This window comes from Oncorhynchus tshawytscha, linkage group LG19 (genome assembly GCF_018296145.1).
Source record: "Oncorhynchus tshawytscha isolate Ot180627B linkage group LG19, Otsh_v2.0, whole genome shotgun sequence".
Classification (NCBI taxonomy): Eukaryota; Metazoa; Chordata; class Actinopteri; order Salmoniformes; family Salmonidae; genus Oncorhynchus; species Oncorhynchus tshawytscha.
The window spans coordinates 4,736,061-4,750,560 of NC_056447.1; the positions used below are offsets into that span (position 1 = coordinate 4,736,061).

At 41.4% G+C, this 14,500-nt stretch overlaps 1 protein-coding gene across 1 annotated transcript in view; it reads right to left on the bottom strand.

Moving 5' to 3' along the window:
* LOC112219187 (transcription factor SOX-6) overlaps positions 1-14,236 on the bottom strand; it is a 159,363-nt gene extending 145,127 nt beyond the window's left edge. Inside the window, 1 exon segment of the mRNA XM_042301276.1 lies at positions 13,885-14,236. The gene's annotated coding sequence lies outside the window, so the exon portion shown is untranslated.
* Positions 14,237-14,500: the final 264 nt, after the last annotated feature.

The window sequence follows — 14,500 nt, forward strand, 5'->3', positions numbered from 1 at the left end:
TGGTGGAAGTCACGATTTGAAGGTTGTGTTGATACTGCCACAGTCCTTTGTTGAGGCCTGTTGTCTAAAACCACTCACTCAAACGTACTGCTTTATTCGCCCTATGCTGCAGCCTGCAGGTGCAGCCCATTGCCACGGTTAGCTTCAGGGATGCTTAGAATAGATTGGAGGATTCCCTTAAAGACAAGATGACCATGGGTTCAATGTTTTCAAAGGAGGACAGGGGGTGAAGGAGAGAGATAAGGGGATCACAAAAAGGAGAAATAAATGAGACGCTGCTATACATTGGGGGACAGAAAGGTACTGGTTTGATTGTTGTGGTGAGTTCAAGGGGCATGTTCGATGTCTAATAGCAAAGTACATTTGGGGAGAGAGGCGCAAACGCACTTAAGTGACTCTCGCAGAAGGAGGCCCAAGCACAGTTTGGGTTGTCATTATTACTGGTTTGTCAGGTACGATCCCATTCAGACTTATAATTGGATGGTGGGGGGAGCAGGATCTTAATTTGAGCCAGTTTGCTACAGCAGGAAAATAATCCTGTAGCAACAGGAAATGTGAATCTAGGGATTATAATTAATGGACATTTTTGTAGGGGTTGATATATTTTCCGTAAGGGAAAATCAAGTCTGACATTTCAGAGTGGAAATGACAAACTTCAGAAGCCTTTCAAATAAAATCAAGCTTTATTTAAACAGCACATTTCAGACATGGAATGCAATGCAATGTGCTTCACAGGAATAAACGAATAAAAACAATTAACTAGAGGATAAAAAAACTAAATAATGACAAACACTGAATGACTAAAGAGCACCATAAAGAAAATCAAGGCTAAAAAGGTATGTTTTAAGATTTATTTTAAATATGTCCACAGTTTGGGCCCCCCTCGGGTTTTCTGGCAGGTTATTCCAGAGGCTTGGGGCATAATAACTAAAGGCGGCCTCTCCATGCCTCTTGGTCCTAGGCTTTGGGATAGATAAAAGGCCAGTGCCAGAGGACCTGAGGGACCAACTGGAATACAACTTAAAAGCATGTCTGACATTGTGCACAATCATGGATTGATTTAAAAACCAATAGAAGAATCTTAAAAGGTATTCTAAAACTCAAAGGCAGCCAGTGCAGAGACCTTAAAACAGGTGTAATCTGTGCTCATTGTCTGGTCTAGATCAGCACCCGTGTTGCAGCACTCTATATGTTTTGCAGTTGACCAATGGCTTTCTTGGGTAGACCAGACAGGAGAGCATTACAGTAGTCAAGCCTGCTTGAATTAAAAGCATGGATGAGTCTCTCTGTATCAGCCTGAGAGGGAAACAGCCGCACCTTGGCAATGTTCCTCAGATCGTAAAAACCTATTTTGGTCACATTCCTAATGTGTGATTTGAAATTGAGTTCAGAATCTAAAATGACATCTAGTTTTTTTTACCTGGTGTTTTATCTCTACTGCCCGCAAATTAAAATGTGCGGCCAGATTCTCGCTCTGTGCTTTGGCTCCACCAATAAGTACCTCGGTCTTGTCTTGATTTAGTTGGAGGAAGTTGTGAGCCATCCAAGTATTTAAATCACTAATACAGTCTAATAATTTATCTGTGGAGGCCAACCCAACTCTCCAGTCTGTCCAGAAGGAATTCATGGTCAACAGTATCGAATGCAACTCTTAAATCCAAGACTACAGAGAGCTGTTTGGCATCTATGTCGGCTATAAGATAATGTATCACTTTAACTAAGTCTGTGTCTGTGTTGTGGTGGGCACGAAAACCAGATTGGATTTTTTGTTTTTTTAAATACAGTTGGCACAAAATAATTTCGCTGTCCGAAAACCAATTTCTCCAGAATTTTGCTTAAGAATGGAAGGTTGGAGATTAGCCCAAAAGTGCTAACAGCTGAAAAATCTAGATGACTTTTCTTCATGAGGGGTTTCACCATAGCATTTTTTAGTGCAGTGCAGTGAAGTGCCTGTGATTAACAATAGCTTGCATTTAAAACCGTTTTGAAGAAGGTGGTGGGGATAGGATCGAGAAGGCAGGTAGAAGGCTTAAGTTGTGATCACTTTCCTGAGCATGTCTGCGTCAGCCTGGGAAAATAAATCTATAGTGCCTTTGCGTGTTAGGGTAGGGCACATATCATCAAACTTCTCATCTTGCTTGACTGATACCTAGCTTAGTGTTTGTTATCTAATCTCTGAAATATGCCGCAAACTTATCACATTTAGATTTTGAGGAAAGTTCACATAGGTTTGTGGGGGTAGACCATCAATGGTCGAGAAGAGCACACTCATACTATTCTGATTATTAGTGATCAACTTAGAAAAATTAGCCCGGTCTGGTATTTCTAATTGCCTTGATACAGTGCATTCGGAAAGTATTCAGACCCCTTGACTTTTCCCACATTTTGTTATGTTACAGCCTTTTTCTAAAATGGATAAAATGTTAAAAACATTCCTCATCAATCTACACACAATACTCTATCATTTCGAAGTGAAAATACATTTTAATACATTTTTGCAAATGAATTCAACATAAAAAACTAAAATATCTCATTTACACAAGCATTCAGACCCTTGACATTGAGCTCAGGTGCAGCCTGTTTCCATTGGTCATCTTTGAGATGTTTCTACAACTTGATTGGAGTCCACCAGTGGTCAATTCAATTGATTGGACATCATTTTGAAAGGCACACACCTGACTATATAAGGACAGACAGTTGACAGTGAATGTCAGAGCAAAAACCAAGCCATAAGGTCAAAGGATATTTTCGTAGTGCTCCCAGACAGGATTGTGTCGAGCACAGATCTAGGGAAGAGTACCAAAACATTTCTGCAATATTCAAGGTCCCAAATAACAGTGGCCTCCATCATTCTTAAATGGAAGAAGTTTGGAACCAACAAGCCTCTTCCTAGAAATGGCCGCCCGGCCAAACTGAGCAATCGAGGGAGAAGGGCCTTGGTCAGGGAGGTGACCAAGAACCCGATGGTCACTCTGACAGAGCTGCAGATTTCCTCTGTAGAGACAGGAGAACCTTCCAGAAGGACAACCGTCTCTGCAGCACTCCACCAATCAGGCCTTTATGGTAGAGTGGCCAAACAGAAGCCACTCCTCAGTAAAAGGCACATGACAACCCTCTTGGATTCTCTGGTCTGATGAAACCAAGATTGAACTCTTTGGACGGAATGCCAAGCCTCATGTCTGCAGGAAACCTGCACCATCTCCACGGTGAAGCATGGTGGTGGCAGCATCATGCTGTGTGGATGTTTTTCAGCGACAGGGACTGGGAGAGTAGTCAGGATCGAGGGAAAGATGAATGGAGCAAAGTATAGAGAGATCCTTGATAAAAACCTGCTCCAGAGGACTCAGGACCTCAGACTGGGTTGAAGGTTCGCCTTCCAACAAGACAATGACCCTAAGCACACAGTCAAGACAACACAGGTGTAGTTTCGGGACAAGTCTCTGAATGTCCTTGAGGGGCCCAGCCAGAGCCTGGACTTGAACCCGATCCAACCTCTCCGAAGAGACCTGAAAATAGCTGTGCAGCAGCACTCCCCATCCAACCTAACCTAAGTTTGAGAGGATCTACAGAGAAGAATGGGAGAAACTCCCCAAATACAGGTGTGCCAAGCCTGTAGCTTCATACCCAAGAAGACTCGAGGCTGAAATCGCTGTCAAAAGGGGAAACAACAAAGTTCTGAGTAAAGGGTCTGAATACAATACCGAGTATTGTCTGTAGATTGATGAGATGTTTAAAAGAAAATTGGGAACTGTAATGTAACAAAACATGGAAAAGGGGAAGGGGTCTGAATACTTTCCGAATGCACTTTATATATGCCAAGTTGCTCTCTCAGAATATCATATAATAATATAATATATAATACCTATACATATAATACCCTTTACAGAAAAACAGCCCCAAAGCATGATGTTTCCACCCCCATGCTTCACAGTAGGTATGGTGTTCTTTGGATGCAACTCAGCATTCTTTGTCCTCCAAACACGACAAGTTGAGTTTTTACCAAAAAGTTATATTTTGGTTTCATCTGACCATATGACATTCTCCCAATCTTCTTCTGGATCATCCAAATGCTCTCTAGCAAACTTCAGACGGGTCTGGACATGTCCTAGCTTAAGCAGGGGGACACGTCTGGCACTGCAGGATTTGAGTCCCTGGCGGCGTAGTGTGTTACTGATGGTAGGCTTTGTTACTTTGGTCCCAGCTCTCTGCAGGTCATTCACTAGGTCCCCCCGTGTGGTTCTGGGATTTTTGCTCACCATTTTTGTGATCATTTTGACCCCACTGGGTGAGATCTTGCGTGGAGCCCCAGATCGAGGGAGATTATCAGTGGTCTTGTATGTCTTCCATTTCCTAATAATTGCTCCCACAGTTGATTTCTTCAAACCAAGCTGCTTACCTATTGCAGATTCAGTCTTCCCAGCCTGGTGCAGGTCTACAATTTTGTTTCTGGTGTCCTTTGACAGCTCTTTGGTCTTGGCCATAGTGGAGTTTGGAGTGTGACTGTTTGAGGTTGTGGACAGGTGTATTTTATACTGGTAACAAGGTAAAACAGGTGCCATTAATACAGGTAACAAGTGGAGGACAGAGGAGCCTCTTAAAGAAGAAATTACAGGTCTGTGAGAGCCAGAAATCTTGCTTGTTTGTAGGTGACCAAATACTTATTTTCCACCATAATTTGCAAATAAATTCATAAAAAATCCTACAATGTGATTTTCTGGATTGTCTTTTCTCATTTCGTCTGTCATAGTTGAAGTGTACGTATGATGGAAATTACAGGCCTCTCTCATCTTTTTACGTGGGAGAACTTGCACAATTGGTGGCTGACTAAATACTTTTTTGCCCCACTGTATGTCAATAGAAATCCCCTTGGTAATAACCAGGTCCAATGTATGGCTGCGGTTATGGATGGGCCCAGTAACATGTTGGATAAAGTCCATAGAGCTCAAAAATTAAGAAATTCAATAACCTTGAAGTCAGTCTCTTTGTCAACATGAATATTAAAATCGCCCAATAGAATGATTTTATCATAGTTCTCAAGGACAATAGACAATAGTTCAGAGAAATCAGTAAAGAAAGTGGGGAAGTGCTTTGATGGCCTATACAGGGTTCTGGCACTGGTGGATGACATTTAAACAGTCGCCTGTCACGTTCGTTATAAGGATCGGACCAAGGAGCAGCGTGGTCTGCGTACATTCTTATTTATTTACAGAATGGACCGCTGAACAAACTAACAAAATAACAAAACGAAACGTGAAGCTATATGAGTAGTGCAGACAGGCAACTAAACATAGAACAAGATCCCACAAATACCAAAAGGGAAATGGCTACCTAAATATGATCCCCAATCAGAGACAACGATAAACAGTTGCCTCTGATTGGGAACCATATCAGGCCACCATAGACATACAAATGCCCTAGACCTACAAAAACCTAGAAATAAAAAAAACCCTAGACATACAAAAAACCTAGACATACAAAAAACCCTAGACAATACAAAAACTAGCGTACCCACCCTAGTCACGCCCTGACCTAACCAAAATTTAAAGAATACAGAGATATCAGGTCAGGATGTGACATCGCCAAACGAAATGTCCTTACAGCTGAGATCATTAGTAAAGGCTGTCACCCCACCCTTTTCCCTTTTCTGATAGAGTATGAAAAGCTGTAGTCCGGGGTGGGGAGGCTTTAATAAGAGTGGCACTACAGCCTGAAGACAGCCATGTTTCAGTGAGAAATATACAATCAACATTGCGCTCAGTAATGTGGTCATTCACGAGAAAGGTTTTACTAGTGATTGCTCTAACCTGTAAAAGCACCATGGGTGGGCCACTCTGCCCCTGAGGCATCTGCCTCGAGGTAACCAATGGAATAACAAACTAATTATTAACGTTACTACCACGCTTTCTGACAGTCTCTAATCTATCAGAATAGTAGGAGATGACAGTTTGTATAAACTCACCAGAAGGTGGAGTTAAAGGAACATAAATTAGGTTACTCACAATAACTATAGGGCCATTTCTACAGGAGTTAAAATGCTTTCCAAGTCCTCTGTTGCATATTCTGACAGAGAGAACTGGAGAACTACCAGACCCTGTATGTCAATCTCAAAAACAGTTTGTGATATTACTGGAAATAATCTGGGAATCCCTGTGGTTAGGGTGAATCCAATCTCTTTTTAAAAAAGTGCTGGATGCTCCCAGTAAATCAAAGTTGTCACGAAAAGAGACATTCCTGTCGTTGCAAAGTTCCTTCAGGTACTCGTTTAGTGCAACGGGTCGGCTGAAAAGTTCCAAACCCTATCAGTAGCACGGGAGGGGGCCAGAGATAATTATCTTCCCTGTGCTAGCAGGTTATTGACATTTTTTTTGTAGTCCTCAGACTGCCTAAAACGAAGGTCGTTAAAACCTATGTGAGTGACGATGGTGTTAATATTGGAGTAGTTGGCCAGAAGAGGGAGTTCCTGTCATGGACACCGGCTCCTGGGTGACAGTGGACCTTGGTCGGTCTACAGACCGTAGGCAGGCTAAAATTTCTCACCATTGATCTGCCCACAATGATGGTGGTCATGATGGAATCCGATGGGGAACAAAGAGGGGGAGCGGTTTGGGACTGCCTCGGGCAGGGGGGGATGGAGGCTTCAAGCCAGGCTAGCCTGACTCTTCGCGCCAGCCACAGAGGATGGCGTCGGAAACCCCAGGAAGGTGGAGGATGGCCCGAGACCCTTCTGTTTTGAGTCACCAACCTGCTGAACTGTTGTGCTCGTGGGGGAGGGGGCCACTGGGCGGCAGCCGGCTGTTGGTGTACACCCAGGATCCGTGATGACTCCTGGGGGCTGGTAGGTCCTTCTCAAGCAGGGCAAAGCTTTTTGATAGTTGGATCGGATCTTCCCGAGTGGTGCAGTGGTCTAAGGCACTGCCTCACTGTGCCACTAGAGATCCTGGTTAGAGTCCAGGCTCTGTTGCAGCCGGCCGCACCTTTAGCTATGATTAATGGTTCAGTATTTCACTGAAAGAATAAACATTATGTTTTCGAAATGATAGTTCCCGAATTTGACCATATTAATGACCAAAGGCTCATATTTCTGTGTGCTTATTATAATTAAGTCTATGATTTGATATTTGATAGAGCAGTTTGACTGAGGGGTGGTAGGCAGCAGCAGGCTTGTAAGCACTCATTCAAACAGCACTTTACTGCATTTGCGAGCAGCTCTTAGCAATGCTTGAAGCACAGCGCTGTTTATGACTTCAAGCCTATCAACTCCCGAGATTAGGCTGGCAATACTAAAGTGCCAATAAGAACATCCAATAGTCAAAGGTATACGAAATGCAAATGGTATAGAGAGAAATAGTTGAGGCATCATAATTCCTATAATAACTACAACCTAAAACTTCTTACCTGGGAATATTGAAGACTGTTAAAAGGAACCACCAGCTTTCATATGTTCTCATGTTCTGAGCAAGGAACTTAAACGTTAGTTTTTTTACATGGCACATATTGCACTTTTACTTTCTTCTCCAACAATGTGTTTTTGCATTATTTAAACCAAATTGAACATGTTTCATTATTCATTTGAGACTAAATAGATTTTATTGATGTAATATATTAAGTTAAAATTAAAGGGTTCATTGTTCATTCAGTATTGCTGTAATTAGTCATAGTTAAAAATATGTATAAAAATCGGCCGATTAATCGGTATGGGCTTATTTTGGTCCTCCAATAATTGGTATCGTATCGGCGTTGAAATATCATAATCGGTCAACCTCTAAAGCTCTCTCTTTTAAGAAACCTCAAATACACTACAATTTTTACATTTCCTCCATTGCAGAAAGTTCTCCTACAACAGAATGATCAAATTAAGATCCTACTTTTGAAGAGCAGCACCCACAAAAAGTATAGGTCATTACAGCCATTGAAAGTGAGCAGGAAAAATAAAACTGGCAAAATGGGAAATCGGGTTCCAAGGTTATATGGTGGAGGGAAAATAGAAAGCAATTCAATCCACCCTCAACTGGCATTGTGGGTAAAGAAGGTACAGGCATGTGCCACTGTACTTCAAGTGCTCATTCACTAGAGCTTCATCCTTTCTTTTTCAGCAGCAAGACTGCAATTTGGGTGTGTCGTACAGCCGCAGATAAGTATAGGCTGGCTAATATGTACTTACGAGATGGAGAGAAATACTTACGGCTAAATGTTTAATGTCTGTTTGTACAACACATGTCCAATTTGGGTGCTGGTGTCCTTTGAAAGAGATCAACAACCAATAATTATGACTTTCTGGCTCTGTCACTAACAAGAATAAAGCTTTCTGAATGACACCTTTAATCTCAAAACAACACGCAGAGGGGAAAAAGTGCAAATGTGGACGTAATTTAAGTAATACAAATATAATAAATGTATAGTGTTTAGAAGCAGCATGCGCTTAATCAAATAAGGATAAGCCAAACAAAATGACAACAAAAGAACAGGGTCAGAATAAGGATGAAAAAACTAGCAACATTAATAAATATGTATTCATTAACACATGTGTTTTAGGCACTATGAAAACTATTGTGTCTTAATGAAATACACCTGTGGCCATTTCTATGTTATTACCATGGTTATAACCATCAGCAAGGCTGCAGGCAAGCTGCTAATGAGTGCAGCCAATTGTACCAATCTCTAAGTAGTCCATAACTCACATTCTCACTCTCTCCCCCTCTCTCTCAGCTGTCAAACACCCTCACCTGTAAGTCGCCTGCAACCGTTTGCCCCTTTTCCTATTGCCAAGAGAATGTCACCCTAGATGAAAGAGAAAGCTAACAGGATCTACTCTTTCACTCTGCTGCCAATAGCAACTCATTTGACATCAGCATTTATCATATATTTTCTTAAAAGACAACTTGAGCCTTAAAAATGTACAAGTCACTTAGCACTATAGATTGAACTTCAAAAACTGTTTTCAATTATTTTGAAGTTCTGATATATTCTGGTGAAAAAATGCTGAAAAGCAAAGTGTATTGAAGGCCAAGTGTTGTTTTATATGATATTATCTACACAATCACAAACCAAATTGCATCTTAAGTTATCTATATATATTTACATACACACACATGACCTGTACACACACACATTTTCCATAAGCACAAAAAGCTTATTTCTCTCAAATTTTGTGCACAAAATTGTTAACATACCTGTTGGTGAGCATTTTATTATTTGTCAAGATAATCCATCCACCTGACAGGCGTGGCATATCAAGAAGCTGATTATTATACAGATGCAATTTGCGCTGGGGACAATAAAAGGCCACTCTAAAATGTGCAGTTTTGTTACACAACACAATGCCACAGATGTCTCAAGTTTTGAGGGAGCATGCAATTGGCATGCTGACTGCAGGAATGTCCACCAGAGCTGGTTCCAGAGAATTGAATGATCATTCTCTACCATAAGCCACCACGTTTTAGAGAATTTGGCAGTACGTCCAACCAGCCTCACAACCGCAGACTAGGTGTAACCACGCCACGCACCTATATATATATATATGCAGTACCAGTCAAAAGTTTGGACACACCTACTCATTCAAGGGATTTTCTTTATTTTTACTATTTTCTACATAATAGGGAAGTCATCAAAACTATGAAATAACACATATGGAATCATGTAGTAACCAAAAAAATGTATCTTGGGTAGGGGGCAGTATTTTCACGTCTGGATGAAAAGCGTGCCTAAAGTAAACTGCCTGTTACTCAGGCCCAGAAGCTAGGATATGCATATAATTGCTAGATTTGGATAGAAAACACTCTAAAGTTTCTAAAATGATGTCTGTGAGTATAACAGAACTGATATGGCAGGCGAAAATCCGAGGACAAACCATTAAAACATTTTTTTTTTTAAATTGGCCTTCCATTGTTTCCAATGGCTTTCATGTTTATTATGAGGCAAAGTCCTCCCAGATTGCAGTTCCTAGGGCTTAGCTAGAAGTTGTAGTTTTTCAAAGTGGCTCCCATTTTGGCTGTAGTGTTTCCATGCGCGTGGGTGAAAGCAGGTTCTTTGTTATTTATCTCCGGTTATAAACATACTATTCTCCGTCTTAAATTGTATCGTTTATTTACATATTAGAGTACCTGAGGTTTGATTATAAACGTTGTTTGACTTGTTTGGATAAGTTTATTGGTAACGTTTGGGATTCATTTTGTATGCATTTTGATGGAGGGAAATCGGTGGATTATTGAATGAAGCGCGCCAGCTAAACTGAGTTTTTATAGATATAAAGAAGGACTTTATAAAACAAAAGGACCATTTGTGATGTAACTGGGACCTTTCGGAGTGCCAACAGCAGAAGATTTTCAAAGGTAAGGCATTTATTATATCGCTATTTCTGACTTCCGTGTCGCACCTGCCTGGTTGAAAAATGTTTTTCATGTTTTTGTATGCGGGGCGCTGTCCTCAGATAATCGCATGGTGTGCTTTCGCCGTAAAGCCTTTTTACAGTCTGACACAGCGGCAGAATTAAGAAGAAGTTAAGCTTATTTTGATGTATAATACTTGTATTTTCATGAATGTTAAATATTTATATTTCTGTAATTTGAAATTTGCGCTCTGCAATTTCACCGGATGTTGGCCAGGTGGGACGCTACCGTCCCACCTGCCCATAAGATGTTAACAAATCAAACTATATTTGAGATTCTTCAAAGTAGCAACCCGTTGCCTTGATGACAGCTTTGCAGACTCTTGGCATTCGCTCAACCAGCTTCATGAGGTAGTCACCTGGAATGCATTTCAATTAATAGGTGTGCCTTGTTTAAAGTTAATTTGTGGGATTTCTTTCCTTCTTAATGCGTTTGAGCCAATCAGTTGTGTTGTGACAAGGTAGGGGTGGTATACAGAATATAGCCCTATTTGGTAAAAGACCCCGTCCATATTACGGCAAGAACCGCTCAAATAAGCAAAGAGAAACGACAGTCAATCATTACTTTCAGACACGGAGGTCAGTCAATCTGGAAAATTTCAAGAACTTTCTTCAAGTGCAGTCGAAAAAACGATCAAGTGCTATGATGAAACTGGCTCACATGAGGACCGCCACAGGAAATGAAGACGCAGAGTTACCTCTGCTGCAGAGGATAAGTTTATTAGAGTTACCAGCCTCAGAAATTGCCGCCCAAATAAATGCTTCACAGAGTTCAAGTAACAGACACATCTCAACATCAACTGTTCAGAGGAGACTACATGAATCAGGCCTTCATGGTCGAACTGCTGCATAATAACTACTACTAAAGGACACCAATAAGAAGAAATGACTTGCTTGGGCAAAGAAACACGAGCAATGGACATCAGACCGGTGGAAATCTATCCTTTGGTCTGATGAGTCCAGATTTTAGATTTTTGGTTCCAACTGCCGTGTCTTTGTGAGACGCAGAGTAGGTGAACGGATGATATCTGAATGTGTGGTTCTCACCATGAAGCATGGAGGAGGAGGGGTGATGGTTTGGGGGTGCTTTGCTGGTGACACTGTTGTGACAGCATTCTGCAGCGATACACCATCCCATATGGATTGCGTTTAGTGGGACTATCATTTGTTCTTCAACAGGACAATGACCCAAATCACACCTCCAGGCTGTGTAAGAGCTATTATACCAAGAAGGAGAGTGACGGAGTGCTGCATCAGATGACCTGACCTCCACAATCACCAAACCTCTACCCAATTGAGATGGTTTGGGATGAGTTGGACTGCAGAGTGAAGGAAAAGACATCAACAAGTGCTCAGCATATGTGGGAACTCCTTCAAGACTGTTGGAAAAGCATGGTTGAGAGAAAGCCAAGAATGTGCAAAGCTGTCATCAAGGCAAAGGGTGGCGACTTTGAAGAATCTCAAATATAAAATAGATTTTGATTTGTTAAACACTTTTGGGGGGGTTACTACATGATTCCATATGTGTTATTTCATAGTTGTGATATATTCACTATTATTCTACAACGTAGAAAATAGTACAAAATAAAGAAAATACCCTTGAATAAGTAGGTATGTCCAAACTTTTGACTGGTACTGTATATACAATTAAAAGTCTCATTATTGCTTAAATATACCATGAGGTAAGGTTTAGCTCCTGCACATGCAATATTTTCAAGAATGGGTTATTATAACATTTATTTTCAAGCACCTCCCTCATGTCAGCATAAGTCTGGACATGACAGGTTGTAGCCAATGTCTATCACCTACACTTTGACATGTAGGCTAACTATTTATGTACGTTTTTCGGTTTTCAAATCAATCAAATCAAATCAATTGCCTATGTTTGTTAATGGCCTTGGTACCCCAGCAGATGACCTTGGTGACCTGGCAGATTGGGAACCTCTTGACGGAAAATGGCCTTGCCCCTAAAATCAAGAAATTCCAGGCCTGGTGCTAATCATAGCCTAATTATCAAATGACAATGAGTCACAGTTTTCTCAATGCAAGGTTTATTGTGTTTTTTTGTATTACTTCTTGAAGGTATTTATCATATTAGCTCTGTGTTTTAATAGGCCTAAATAGTTGGACATGTTAGCCTACACTTGGGGGCACTTAGAAGGCTAACCTATATGAACGTGTTTGATGGGACTGACATAATGAATAGGTTATATACTGTAAAGGTTTAGTGTGAACGATGCGGGAGGCGGTATTTGTGCGCTGAAACGACAAATGAACGGTCCATAACTAAATCCAGGCGAGCTACAGGTGCGCCGCGACTGAATGGTTGCTCAGACAGTGGGTAGCACGTCCCGGGACAATGTGCTGAATTGGCAGCCTATTTATAAGTCTGCCATTTGAACGTGGACTGCACTCTAATGCCCCTTTACCTTATGAGGGAACTTTAACCCACAGCACCTGCTCAAAACAAATTGGCATACGAGATCAACTTCACCCCAGCGAAGGGTCCCGTCGTCGGATTGTTTTTCAAACAGACACTCTCGCTTACAACGGGAATGTGCTTCTCTATTGGCTAGCTAGAGAGCACAGACAATTAAACTTAAGCTGAAGAATATAGGCACTATTTAAATTCTAGATCTTCTAGATTAGATTTTTCTAAATTCTAGATTTGAAATGTGTCCAAATAGCAATGAGGCTGCTGCATTTCAATTATATGCTAGGTTAATTGGAAGAAAAATGGGGTGGAACGTTGCGTGTCTTTCTTACCTGGATGTCACTCTCAGTGTCAACAAGTTAGAGGGATCAAAAATAAATAAATCTGTGTGGCATTGATGCGGATATTACCACAATCCAGTTAATTAAATGTGTAGTTGTTTTAAGACCGCATCACTGGCACGTGAATTCATTTCGATCGCCAGTGCGTGCGAGGGCTCTCTTTCAAAACGTTATCACCGGGCGTGCAGCACTCCGAGACGCATTATCTGAGAACGTGTGTGCGTGTAAATGTGGGAAACTCCCTAAAGTGATGACCTATCTCGCTTTTCCAGAAAGGCTATGATGCTTCAGTGCGCCTTGTCCTCCTATACACTGACAAGTAAACGTATCATTAAGTTCACCGCACGAAACCTCAAAGAAACGTTCACTCTTTCACAAGATAGCCTACAATACAGTCCATACTGTTAAGTGCAAGGCAGAACGTACAGTTCTATATGTCAGTCGAAGTGTGTGAAGCATGGCTAAATAAACGCTCCTCCTAAATCGCTACGCTCATATGACAATTAATTAAATGACATTTCGTAATTGTCCACCATAATAGGTATTGCCTTGGCAATCATCTATAACAACAGCCTAAGTCAAAAGAAAAGATATAGAGACAAGTAGTCTAGTCTATAGGCTACGCTACATGCTGTTTTCAACTTGAAAACGTTCACGAAAAAAAATCAAATGTTCAATGTCGGCTATAGCCTAGGCAATCAGAATTCCAATTGAGAACAACTTACTTCAAGAAGTTCCGCTTGCTTCGCACCGTGTTCTCGCTGGGACCAACGTCTTGTTTCTTCTGTATTGTCTCCCAATGGAACCGTTTTAGAACGAAGGGTGACGTATATTTTCATTTATGACTCACCACGCATTCTTTTAAGGTCAGTTTCCATGACCCGAGAGAGAGTAAACTTGTGAGAGAGACATCCCCTACTCGGCAGCGTCGACAATATTCCCATTTTCCAGTTGATTACAACTGAATCAAATTCAATCTGATTTGGACATGGCGCCGAAGTCAACCGAGCGCACAGTGAACAAACTCCGAAAGGCTCGGCATTTACAGTTGAGGTGGTGGCCCTGTGGCCAGAAAAGCGCACGTCGTTTCGATGAATAGTAGCCGGCTACCACTATGTGGACGAACATGAAACTGCGTCCTATTACAATAGCTTGCAATACCACCGGCCAGCTATTTTCAAGCTGCGGGGCTCGCTCACAAAGTTAACGGGGAATGCCGAAAAAACGACTTGTATCAAACGGATTGTGGTCCTATTACAGTGAAACGTGCTGACATAAACCAGTTTGCACGGAATTATATCACTTTAAGCTACAGACATCGTTTTACAATAAGCATTTGAC